Source organism: Eumetopias jubatus, unplaced genomic scaffold (assembly GCF_037043125.1).
Source record: "Eumetopias jubatus isolate StellerSeaLion01/CBP00866 unplaced genomic scaffold, mEumJub1_p1.0 scaffold_13, whole genome shotgun sequence".
NCBI classification, from domain to species: Eukaryota; Metazoa; Chordata; class Mammalia; order Carnivora; family Otariidae; genus Eumetopias; species Eumetopias jubatus.
Window position 1 is genome coordinate 26,666,637 of NW_028274819.1, and position 13,180 is coordinate 26,679,816.

Here is a 13,180-nt window from a genome sequence, read left to right on the forward strand (position 1 = left end):
TGAAGATATATCAGGAGCGAAGAAAAAAACAAACGGAAATGAGGATGAAGCAGAAGCTGTTGAACTCAAACTCTACCTGTGTCACAGTTTTGCCTTGGACCTAGTGGTCTTTTCTGTAGGAACAATTTAAGATACAAAGACATAAGTTAAAAAGAAAATATAAACACAGACATACAATCGGGCTATACAGAGAAATGGCCATACAATTTTCTTAATTCTTCCATGTATAAGATATAATGTATTAGTATTTATAAAACCCTGAGGTCATCCACCCAAAAGTACTAGAAGCTAACCTTATATTATTATCCCAAGGTAAGGAATTACTTAGCAGTGAACATTTGTTTCTGACTTTGTCATTACTGTATAATTAGTTGATTATTTTAGTAAATATCAGCTATTATCTTCAAAACAGGCCCTGATCCTACGGCCACCTTTGGTGGTGTTTGGAACATGACCTATATTGCTGTATGATCACACTGTGAAGTTTAGAGATTATTCTGTATATCGTTCCATTAACAGAAACCCTGACAACACAAGTCCTGAAGTTAATTGTGTGGGAGACTTACCCTACTTAATAGCAATATGCATTCCTTAAACAGTCTAACTTCTGATATCCAAGTGTCTATAGTAAAAATTAATCATAGAGTAAATCTTGAGCAAAGGAGAGTATCATGATGTTGGAAAGGGGTTGAGGCAGCTGAAGCCTACAACAAGCAAAGGATGCCAAAATGTCAGTCACCAAGACTCCTCCTCACACCACAGTGAACCCCACAGGGAGCCTCACAGTTGGAAGAAGGATCTAGCAGTGGCAAACCACAGACTGCGTGGACAGGGAATTCAACATAAACTATGGACAGAAACATTGCATTAGGCTGGGGACAGAGGAGGTATGTGGCTTGTACCAGGAAAAGTATATGCCCTCCTTTTATCATATTCCACCATGTTATTACTCTTTGTCCCTTCCAAACATACCTACACAAAAGCCCTATGCCCTAAAAAAAAATTATTTGTAACTCTCAGAAGTATTCTATAACATGAAACACAATAGTCTATAAAATCGGCCACATAAATTGTGATACCAAAGTCAAAGTTCTAGTTGTTCTGTACCAGTGTTTAAAAGAAAGGGGGTGGGGGGAGAAGCATATTTGTAAAGAAAGAAACTAAAAAGAGTATTGTGTAGGCAGCCATGTGAAGAACCCTATCTAAACCATGTCAGATCCTCTAAATACTCCACTTCCAACCATTTCAGCCACCGTTTACATGGGTTTATGACTACATCTAGGAAATGAAAAGCACATCGAAGCATTGTCATTACAGCCAATGTTTGTAGCAAACACTCCTTCCCTCCAAAGCTTTAGAAATTTGTGGTTGTAGGGCCAAGAAGGCTGAATCATAATTCAATGCAAATATGTCATTATTTCATACTCTTGTGGCTCTAAAAGAAACAATGACCTGGGGGGGTCAAAGCTAGTGACTCCCTGAGAGTCCAAGCCATATAGTTGGACTGAGGACAAATGTAGCTGTGGGAAGCTGGCTGCAAAGGAAGCTTAGAACGAACCAAAGAGATAAGGGTGAGTTGATGGAGATTAAATAGTCTGCCCTCATCAGAGAAAAAAAAAAAATGAAGGAAGTAGGGAGGATGGGGGGGTGGGGAAGACAGAATGGAAGGGGGGGAGGAGGGAAGAAAGAAAATTTGGGAAAATAAACAGTGATCAAGACTCAACTTGGAAATACTAAGGAAAGTACTATTTGTCCAGAATAAAAAGATGGGATTTGTTCCAGCGAAGTCCTGGAAATGGTGGCTGATGCAGGGATTAAAATGGAGAGGTAGAGGGGGCAAAGTCTGACTACAAGAGACCTTTCCACTTAGAAAACATCCTATTTAGAACAGCACCTGCCTAAGAGACAGCAGAGAGGAACATTGTGTGTTTGTTTCATCATAACTGGTTTTCTGCAGCTGCAACTGGTTAGGACTATAAAGTTGAGCCCCAGGCCAGCCTGACCTCAGGGCATCCAACTGCAAAGTATTTCTTGACCAATGAACCACAGGTCATTGTTTACAGGACCAGCATACAGGTCTGTGGATTTACTCTTTCCTATCCAGGTGATAGTTTTCAATCCCCTCAGTAAAACCACTCAGTGAGTTTCTTCTGTAATAGATGTTCCATTGCCTGGTAAGTTAAGAAATACTTGACTTTTTTCTTCCTTTTTTTTTTTTACAGAAGAACATGAATAAGAAATATAAGCGATGATGTGTAAATGAGCAAAAGGTGACTCTAGTCCCCAAAACTGGATGAAATCTGGAAAGAACACGCTCCTGTTTCCCAGCCCCAAGTGTGGGGGCAGGGCACCTGAAAAGCTGCAGAGAGACAAGAATGGTAAGTGTGGTCTTTGTCAGTGTAGTTCTTGGATCCTCGCCACCACCTCCATCCCAACACCTTTGATTTCCTCATTACAACAAGGGTGGAAAAGTGGAAACCCCTCCCTTCCTGCTGGAGCTGTCAACACAGCTCTTCTCTTGCAGCTCAGATCACTGCTACCAACAACACCGTAGCTTGGCATTGCTTCTAACAAACCCCATCGCAGTGACTATGGCAACTGCCACCTCCTCTTCTTTGCTTGTCATGGCCTCCAAAAACCTTTTACTACTCAGCCAAATACATCTCCTGACCCCTGCTGATATTCCCACCATATAAGGAGACCAACATCCCAGTTTTGTCTGGGACCGAGGGGTTTCCAGGGATGTAGGACTCTCGGTGCTAAAACAGGAAGGTCCCAGGCAAAGCAGAATAGATTGGCATCCCACCATGATAGTGGTCACCATTGCCACTGCCGCTGACTTGTGTCTTAGAATTCGAGGTGGGAACAGTGGAATCAGGAGCATACTTCTGTCCTAAGAAAACCTAGTGGAGTAGCTTCTTCCTCTGCCTTGAGGGTGCTCTGCTGGGTCCCCTGGAGAAACTCACACACCTCCATTTCCCTAGATGGAACTATGCAACCCTAGGAAGCTGCCCTTCCTCTCTGCAGTCTACTCTTTGTCCATCCCGCTCTCCCTAGCGCCCTTATCTTCGGGGAGGACCTACCCTCACAAGCAGAGTGATGTGGCCTGTACCTATAACTTACTGTGATTTCTAATATGTGTGCAGTGAGATACCATGTGGATTTCTCACTCTTTTTTTTTCACTTTAAAATCTGCTAATACGTTATGCTAAATGCTACCAGGTAGGTTACTTCCAGATAAGTATATTTGCAGATTTTTTTTTTAAAAAACCTGAAATCTTTTGAGGAGAAACTTCTTAATCTCACCAAAAACTTTTTTTTAATCAAAATGGAAATGAATTTGCTGGTTTTTATAAAAGCCACACATGCTCATTTCAAGCGCTTTAGAAAACAGAGAAAGTCATATAAACTTAACCAAAAATATCATCCCAAATCCCACCACTCCAAGATAACCACTGTTAATGGTTTTATCAATTAGATGAAATTAATATTGTGTATGTCCTTCTAGTTTTATCAATGCATATATATGTGGTTAGATATAGAAGCCTTTAAATAAAAATGAAATCAAATAATATATACGTTATGTACAAAATTGTGCATATATGCATAATATATTTCTTTTCATTTATTAATATGCCATGAACATCTTTCTGTGTCAGTAAATAATAAGCTACATGATCATTTTTAATGGCTACATGGTATCCCACAGATGCTTACTCTAGGTGTTCTTTAGCTGGAGTAGGGGCAGCAGAAATTTCCCGAGGAGAAACTGTTAAGAAAGCATTTTTCTTAGAGGCTATCTCCATTTCATTGTAGTATTGGCACCTCTTAAAAATCTTCCATAATTCCAATTCCCAAAAAAGTTTATAAAGTAGTCCATAAAATATCTAAAATTGTATCTTTTCAAAGATCAGCCAAAAAAATAAAAAGGAGATAGAAAACCCAGAGGTCTGGTCTAATAGACAATGAATCATGTAATATACACAGAAAAGAACTAAATAAAGAAGCTCGCAGTCTTGAAGGGAGCAGAGGTAAAAATCATAGAAGAAAACAGAAGGACAGCTCTTGAGGTAAGAAAAAGAAGGCAAATATGAAAGGATGCTCCAGAACTTGAAGATTACAGTACACAATACAGAGGAGGAGTACTAAAAAGCAAAACAAAGGGATAAGAAAGCAATGCAAAGTACAAATCAATACTTACATGTTTTCTTAAATCAGAACAAACTTTTAATTATGACATGATACATATTTAATATTTTGGATGTGATATAATTCATATATATGTAATGAATAAACATTATTATAAATAATAATAAACACCATGGACCCACCACTCAGCCTAAAAAATCAAAACATTACTAATATGGGTAATGTCTTTTGTATATCCCTCCCTGACACCTTCCACCCTCCCTCTTGCTTGCCTTTATAGTTCAGCCAAACACATATGTTCTATAAATATTTGGGGAACAGGTCCTGCATATTTTTAAAATTTACATAAATGCTATCACATTGTATGTGTTCTTTTGTAAACATGAATCCTGCCCAAGCTGAGTCCATCTGTAGGAGATGGGATGGAGGTATGTCTGATAAAGTACTGGGGCAGGCAAAAGGAAAGACTCCTTGCTTGAAGGCTAAGATGTCTCCTATTAAGAACTTAAGTTGAGTACACTATCAGGAGCCAGAGTTTCTGGACATGTTTAGTAAACTGGTAGCAAGGTCCAACACAAATCTCTTTGCAGAGGTCCTGAGAAACCTCTTAACAGAACAACTCATCCTACAAGAAGAAAATCCAGGCATGAACTGCAGGATCCAGGAACAAAACCTGAATTATCAAAGAGAAGTGGCGATTCTAAATATAGCCTGGGAGCTGTGAGGCAGACTTTGGGTGCAAGTTTAATTCCAGTGGTACTGCAAAATAAAAGATTATTCTTTCTCTATGTTCTGTAACACACTAGAGCCCAGACAACACTGCTTTAACATACCACCAACAGACTGTGACAAAGGAGAGAGAGCCATTCTTTCTCACTCTGCCAAGGTCAACCGTGGCCTCAGGAGGGCTCAAGATGCACAGCAGGAGGACACGGGGAAGCCAGTGGTACCACCAGAAACACAGAGAGTTCCCTGGCCCCTAGAAAAGTGAAGTAGCAGCATGCCTGCCTGTCAGCTCAAGTATCATTTCAATATATGGGGACACTGTACTGGAATTGTCAAAATATTTGAAAGAAAAGTTGGTAGAGGTTTGGACTTCCTGTATCTGAGAAGCTAGTGAAATTGCAGTATTGATGGTAATGTGCCTCCATATTCATCCTTAGGCTCGTGAGGTCTGAGGAAATTTCAAGTTATAACAACATTAGCAGATAACCCAGGGTAGAAGTAAGGTACTGCATGGGGAATGCAGGGATACTTCAGTTTGCCTGGAACTTAGGATCTCTGGAAGTTACTGGAGGATGTCTGGGAAACAAGGCTTCTCTCAAGTTCTGTGGGACCTGGAAAGCCAGGCTAAAGGGCATGGACTTCTAAGGCTTACTCAGTCCTGCTGAAAATGTTTTAACACACAGTGGCATGCCCAGCACTGTGTTTCAGGAAGATTAATTTGTCAGCATATAAAAAGAGGTCATAAAATGGGGAGAGTGGAGATCAGAAGAGCAATCATAAGATCACTAGAAGAGTCCGGATAAAATGAAGGAAGCGTGGTGGCAGTGGGATAGATTCTAGAGCGACCGTAAAATAGAATTGATGAGGACTGGGCACTACATCCAACACATCATTAAATGATGTTTGCAAATCATGATAAATGATGCAACTCGAATATATATGAAATTGCTGAAGTTTAATGCCTTTGAAAGTGAAACCACAACAGCACCTAGAAAATACGTCATTATGCAATGTCAGTGTTGTTGTAACTATAGTACAAAACCCTTAACAGATAAACACATTCTTCACATACATCCTATATTTTTCCCTTTTTATTTATCTAAAAGAAAAAATGTCCTAGAAGGAGAGACAGGAACATGTCAATTTCCCAGACCTTCAGATTGCTAGCCTGGTCATATGAAGAGAAATCTGAAAATCTGCTGTGCTTTATTCTAAAAAATCTGAGAAGCCAGACTTCAAGTGTCATGTCTCCATCCAGACTGTGTGTGTTGGGGATTTGAGTCAGATTTCAGCGGGGTCCCCTGATCACATGCCTACCGGACATCGACATCCACCGTCAGAACTGCTGTCCCACAGCGCTGCAGGCAAGGAGACTATTGTAAGTGCTGGCTGTGGCACCTATGGCCCTATGAGTAGACTTCAAGAGGAGGGCATGCCTAGCATTTTCCTGACAAGAGAGCCATGAGCTCTGTTTTGAGATGGTGGTGTCCCCCATTTAGAGAAAACAGATTTATACACTGGATGGTTCATTCTAAGCAATTCCAAAGAGATGAAGGAGAAAGTGGCCTCTCCAATAATGACCCCATTCTAGCAACTCCTCTCCTGTTGGAAAGCAACCACCAAATCTTAACTGAACGGCCAATGCCTACTAGCCGATCTAGCACCCCTCTGACCTGTGTCTCAGGATTATCACGTGTGAGTATAAAGAGTATGTGGCAAGGTGCAGGAGGGGACAACGCTTTTAACTTCCTCTTTTAACTTGTTTGAACATTAATACATTTATACTTTAGCCAACAGGGTTTTTTGTTTGGTTGTTTGTTTGTTTACTTTAGAAGAACAACCTGTGCTGCTTATAAAACAGGATGCAAAAAAATAAAATGTACAAAAAGTGAGAGTCCTTCCCCTTCATGACCCACTCTTTTGCCAGACTCATCGTCTCTCTCTCTCTCATCATACGGTACATACTAATCTGAAAATTGCTTATGTTACTCGAACATACCTTAGGACTATGCTTTTGTGTCAATATATACAACTTCACCTTGTTCTTTTAGATCCCCACGTAATGTTCTATAGGATGTGCACACCATAATGTATTTAACCATCCCCTAGTAATAGACATTAGATAGTCTCCAATGTTCATTTTTACAAACAATGCTGTCATAAGTCTGTCCTTGACTGTACACTTTTTTTTTTTAAGATTTTATTTGTTTATTTGACAGAGACAGAGACAGCGAGAAAGGGAACACAAGCAAGGGGAGTGGGAGAGGAAGAAGCAGGCTTCCTTCTGGGCAGGGAGCCCGATATGGGACTTGATCCCAGGACCCTGGGATCATGACCTGAGCCGAAGGCAAACGCTTAATGACTGAGCCACCCAGGCGCCCTGACTGTACACTTTTGTGTAATTTTATAAGTCTTCCTGTAGGAAGAATTCTTAAAAGTTGAATGACAGAACTCCTCTCTCCTATGCACAACACTCCCACTCTGGTCAAATTTCCATCACACACCAGACTTCAAAGTCAGGCACCCACTCTCTCTCTCTCCCCCACTCACATCCACTTCCAACTTTCTTTTTTCTTTTTTTTCTAAGATTTTATTTATTTGACAGAGAGAGACACAGCAAGAGAGGGAACACAAGCAGGAGAAGTGGGGGAGGGAGAAGCAGGCTTCCCGCAGAGCAGGGAGCCCGATATGGGGCTTGATCCCAGGACCCTGGGAACGTGACCTGAGCCAAAGGCAGACACTTAACGACTGAGCCACCCAGGTGCCCCCACTTCCAACTTTCATCTACATGCTGCCCCTAGCTGGTTTCACTGGAGGCATGCCCCTTTGTTTTATGCTCAGGGGATCTGGCCAAGCAAAAAGAAGCAAGAATTCATGTCATAAATATAAAACAAGCTTTCAAAAGGATGGTCTGAAAAGAGCCTACTGAGAAATGGTGGATAAGGAAGTGGTACTCTGAGATCATAAAGTAGACTGCACGTCTTCTCAGAGTCCCCAGTAGTTCTTAGTTTTGACTCCTCGTCTCAGTGCTGGGTAGGAAGAATTTCTACATATTTTAGTAGAGTTTCTTTCCTAACCAATAGCTCCTTCATTAGGCAACTTGTTCCAGGAGAAGCAGACGGGCTAGTGCCGACGGTTGGCGATACATGTTTTGAGATTCCTTTGGAAGCCACATGTCATTTAATCCCTGCAACCATCCCAGGAGGGGTAGGTGCTATGACAGGGGCTCAGCAATGAGGAGGTAACTTGCCCAGCTAGTGAGTGAGGCCCAGGATTCTGAGACAGATCACCCTGACACCAAAGCCCACGTTTCTTTTACTATTTGAGAAACTTTCCGTAGTCTTACTCCAGACCATTTCCTCCAGATAAGTGGTTAGGCGAGCTCCTTGCACAAGTGCACCACCTCCCTAGAATCCGGAAGAGAAAACTATTCAGTTTCTGCTGGTTTGGAACATGGTCTGTTTATTTCTTGAATTATTTTTGTCTTCCAACCTTAGGTAAAATATCAATAAGCAATAGAAAACCTTCAGTTGAAATTGGCCCATGGGAAAGCAGAGATTGAGTAAGATACAGCTTTGTCTCTAAAAGTCCTTTACTCCTTACAGCATGTGATAGAACATGAAGGCAGAACCCAAGTTCAACTGAGGACTGAGGGATGGGCAAAGCACCACCCATTCTTAGGAAAAATAAATTATCACACTGAATGGTAGAGTTGAAGACTGACTAATCTTTGGTTACTTGACCTTGGAGTAAAGCAAATGGAAATAGGTTGAAACTTATTTTTTTTTGAAGATGTGTATTTCCAGAGAAATTCATGCCTAGCAAACAATAAGAGCCTGTGATTACTTAGCCATTAAGGCAATCCACAGACTCTTAAATCCATGAGGTATAAAATGATCTTGTTATTGATACAGCCCCCCACTGAGAGCTTTCTCTCCAAAGCCTTTTTATTTTTTATTATTTTTTAAATTTATTATTTTTAATTCCAATATAATTAATGTACACTGTTATAGTAGTTTCAGGTGTACACTATGGTGATTCAACAATTCTGTACATTACTCAGTGTTCATCATGGTAAGTGTGCTCTTAATCCCCTTTACCTAGTTCACCCAACTCCCCCCCACCCAGGTGCCTTCCCTCTCGCAATCACGGGTTTGTTCTCTATATTTGAGAGTCTGTTTTTTTGTTTGTCTCTTTTTTGCTTTGTTCGTTTGTTTTGTTTCCACATGTGAGTGAAATTGTACGGTATTCATCTTTCTCTGACTGACTTATTTCACTTAGCATTTACCCTCTAGATCCGTCCATGTTGTTGGAAATGGCAAGATTTCATTCTTCTTTATGGCTGAATAATATTCATATGTTATTCATATATACATATACATATACCTTTTCAAATTAGTGTTTTGTATTCTTTGGGTAATAGCCAGTAATGGAATTACTGGATTATTTGGTAATTCTGTTTTTAATTTTTTGAGGAATCTTCATACTGTTTTCCACAGTGGTTGTACCAGTTTGCATTCCCACTAACAGTGCACAAGAGTTCTTTTTTCTCCACATCTTCACCAACACTTACTGCTTCTTGTGTTTTTGATTTTGGTTGTTCTGACATGTGTGAGGTGATATTGTGGTTTTGATTTGCATTTCTCTGACGATTAGTGATGTTGAGCATCTTTTCATGTGTCTCTCAGCCATCTGGATGTCTTCTTTGGGATAATGTCTGTTCATGGTTCCTCCCATTTTTTAATTGGTTTATTTGGCTTTTTGGTGTTGAGCTGTGTAAGTTCTTCATATATTTTGGATAGTAACTGCTTATTGGATATATCATTTGCAAATATATTCTCCCATTCAGTAGATTGTCTTCTTGCTTTGTTGATGATTTCCTTTGCCATGCAGAAGCTTTTATTTTCATGTAGTCCCAATAATTTATTTTTGCTTTTGTTTCCCTTGCCTTGGGGAGACATATCTAGAAAAATGTGGCTATGGCTGATGTCAGAGACATTACTGCCTATGATCTCTTCAAGGATTTTTATGGTTTCAGGTCTCACATTTAGGTCTTTAATCCATTTTGACTTTATTTTTGTTTATGGTGTAGGAAAGTGGCTCAGTTTTATTCTTTTGCATGTTAGCTGTCCAGTTTTCCCAGTACCATTTGTTGAAGAGACTGTCTTTTTCCCATTGCATATTCTTGCCTCTTTGGTCAAAGATTAACTGATGATCTAATCATGGGTTTACTTCTGGGCTCTCTATTCTGTTCTATTGATCTGTGTGTCTATTTTTGTGCCAGTATCATACTGTTTTGATTACTACAGCTTTGTAGTATATCTTGAAATCTGTGTACTTCCATGTTTGTTTTCAAGATTTCTTTGGCTATTTGGGGTCTTTTGTGGTTCCATACAAATTTCAGGATTATTTGTTCTAGTTCTGTGAAAAATACTGTTTGTATTTTGGTAGGGATTGCATTAAATCTGTAGATGGCTTTGGGTGGTATGGGCATTTTAACAGTATCTGTTCTCCCAATCCATGAGCAAGGAATATTTTTCCATTTGTTTGTGTCACCTTTAATTTCTTTCATCCTTGTTTTATTGTTTTCAGATTACAAATCTTTCATCTCCTTGGTTTATTCCTAGGCATTTTATTATTTCTGGTGCAATTGTAAATTGGATTGTTTTCTTAATTTCTTTTTTTGCTACTTCATTATTAGTGTATGGAAATGCAACATATTTCTGTATATTGATTTTGTGTCCTGCGACTTTAGTGAATTCAGGTATCAGTTCTAGTCAGTTTTTGGTGGAGTCATTAGGGTTTTCTATATATAGTATCATGTCATCTGCAAATAGTGAAGGTTTTATTTCTTCCTTACCAATTTGGATGCCTTTCTTTTTCTTGTCTGGTTGCTGTGGCTAGGACTTCCAGTACTATGCTGAATGAAAGTGGTGAGAGAGGACATCCTTATCTTGTTCAGATCTTAGGGGAAAAGCCTTCAGTTTTTCATCATTGAGGATGAAGTTAGCCATGGGCTTTTCATATATGGTTTTATTTTGTTAAGGTATGTTGCTTCTAAACCTACTTTGTCGAGGATTTTTATCATGAATTGATGTACTTTGTCAAATGCTTTTTTTGCATCTATTGAAATGATCATATGGTTTTTATCCTTTCTCCTGTTGATATGATGTCTCACATTGATTGATTTTCAAATACTGAGCCACACATACATCCCAGGAATAAATCATACTTGATCATGGTGAATGATTCTTTTAATGTATTGTTGGATTTGGTTTACTAATTGTTGAGGATTTTTGCATCTATGTTCATCAGAAATATTAGCCTATAGTACTACAGGCTACACTACAAAAATGTAGTGTTTTTATCTGGTCTTGGTATTAGGGAAATGGTGGCTTCATAGAATGAATTTGTAAGCTTTCCTTTCTCTTCTATTTTTTGAAATAGTTTGAGAAGAATAGGTATTAAGTCTTTTTTAAATGTTTGGTAGAATTCAGAGCACCTGGGTGGCTCAGTCGGTTAAGCATCTGCCTTCAGCTCAGGTCATGATCTCAGGGTCCTGGGATTGAGCCCCACTTCAGGCTCCCTGCTCAGCGGGGAGTCTGCATCTCCCTCTCCCTCTGCCCCCCCTACTTTCATGCACAGTCTCTCTCTCAAATAAAGTTAATCATTTTTTTAAAGATTTTATTTATTTATTTGACAGAGAGACAGTGAGAGAGGGAACACAATCCCAAATAAAGTTAATCTTTAATATATAAATATTTAATAAATAAATAAATATGCAATTTTTACAGTTGTTATATCTTCTTATTGGATTTTTCCCTTTATGATTATGTATTGTCCTTCTTTGTCTCTTGTTATAGTCTTTGTTTTAAAGTCTATTTTATCTAATACAAGTATTGCTACCCTGGCTTTCTTTTCACCTCTATTTGCATGACAAATATTTTTCCATTCCTTCACTTTCAATCTTCATGTGTCTTCAGGTCTGAAATAAGTCTCTTAGAGGCAGCAAATAGATGTGCCTTGCCTTTTTTTTTTTTAATCCATTCCATTACCCTGTGTCGTGTGATTGGAGTATTTAGTTCATTTATATTCAAAATAATTATTGATAGGTACATACTTATTGCTATTTTGTTACTTGTTTTACTGCTGCTTTTGTTTTTCTCTGTTCATTCCTTCTCTTGCTCTCTTTTCCCATGGTTTGCTGGCTTTCTTTAGTGATATACTTGGATTCCTTTATTTTTTTGCATATCTATTACTGCTTTTTTTTATTTGTGGTTACCATCAGGTTTATATATAACACCTTGTGCAAAAAACAGTCTATATTAAGTTGATGGTCTCTTAAGTTTGAATCCATTCTTTTTTTTTAATTTTATTTTTAAGTACTCTCTACATCCAATGTGGGGCTTGAACTCACAACCCTGAGATCAAGAGTCATATGCTCTACCAACTGAACCAGGCAAGTGCCCATGAATCCATTCAAAAAGCACTAAATTTTTACTCCTCTCCTCCCATATTTTAGGTATATTGTGTCATACTTTATATCCTTTTATTTTGTGACTCCTTTGACTGATTTTTGTAGCTATACTTAATTTAATTTTATTTATTTTTTTAAATAAGTAAATTGGCTGTGGAATCCAACATGGGGCTTGAACACATGACCCTGAGATCAAGACCTGAGCTGAGATCAAGAGTCAGATGCTTAACTACTGGGTATTTACCCCAAAGACACAGATGTAGTGAAAAGAAGGACCATATGCACCACAATGTTCATAGCAACAATGTCCACAATAGCCAAACTGTGGAAAGAGCCAAGTGAGATACCCTTCAAAAGATGAATGGATAAAGAAGATGTGGTCCATATACACAATGGAATATTATTCAGCCATCAGAAAGGATGAATACCCAACTTTAACATCAATATGGATGGGACTGGAGGAGATTATGCTAAGTGAAATAAGTCAAGCAGAGAAGGTCAATTATCATATGGTTTCACTTATTTGTGGAACATAGGGAATGGCATGGAGGACATTAGGAGAAGGAAGGGAAAAATGAAGGGGGGGAATCGGAGGGGAAGACGAACCATGAGAGACTATGGACTCCAAGAAACAAACTGAGGGTTTTAAGAGGGGAGGGTGGTGGTGGAATGGGTTAGCCCAGTGATGGGTATTAAGGAGGGCACATATTGCATGGAGCACTGGGTGTTATATGAAAATAATGAATCATGGATCACTACATCAAAAACTAATGATGTACTGATGGTGACTAACATAACATAATAAAATAAAATAAAATTGAAAAAAAA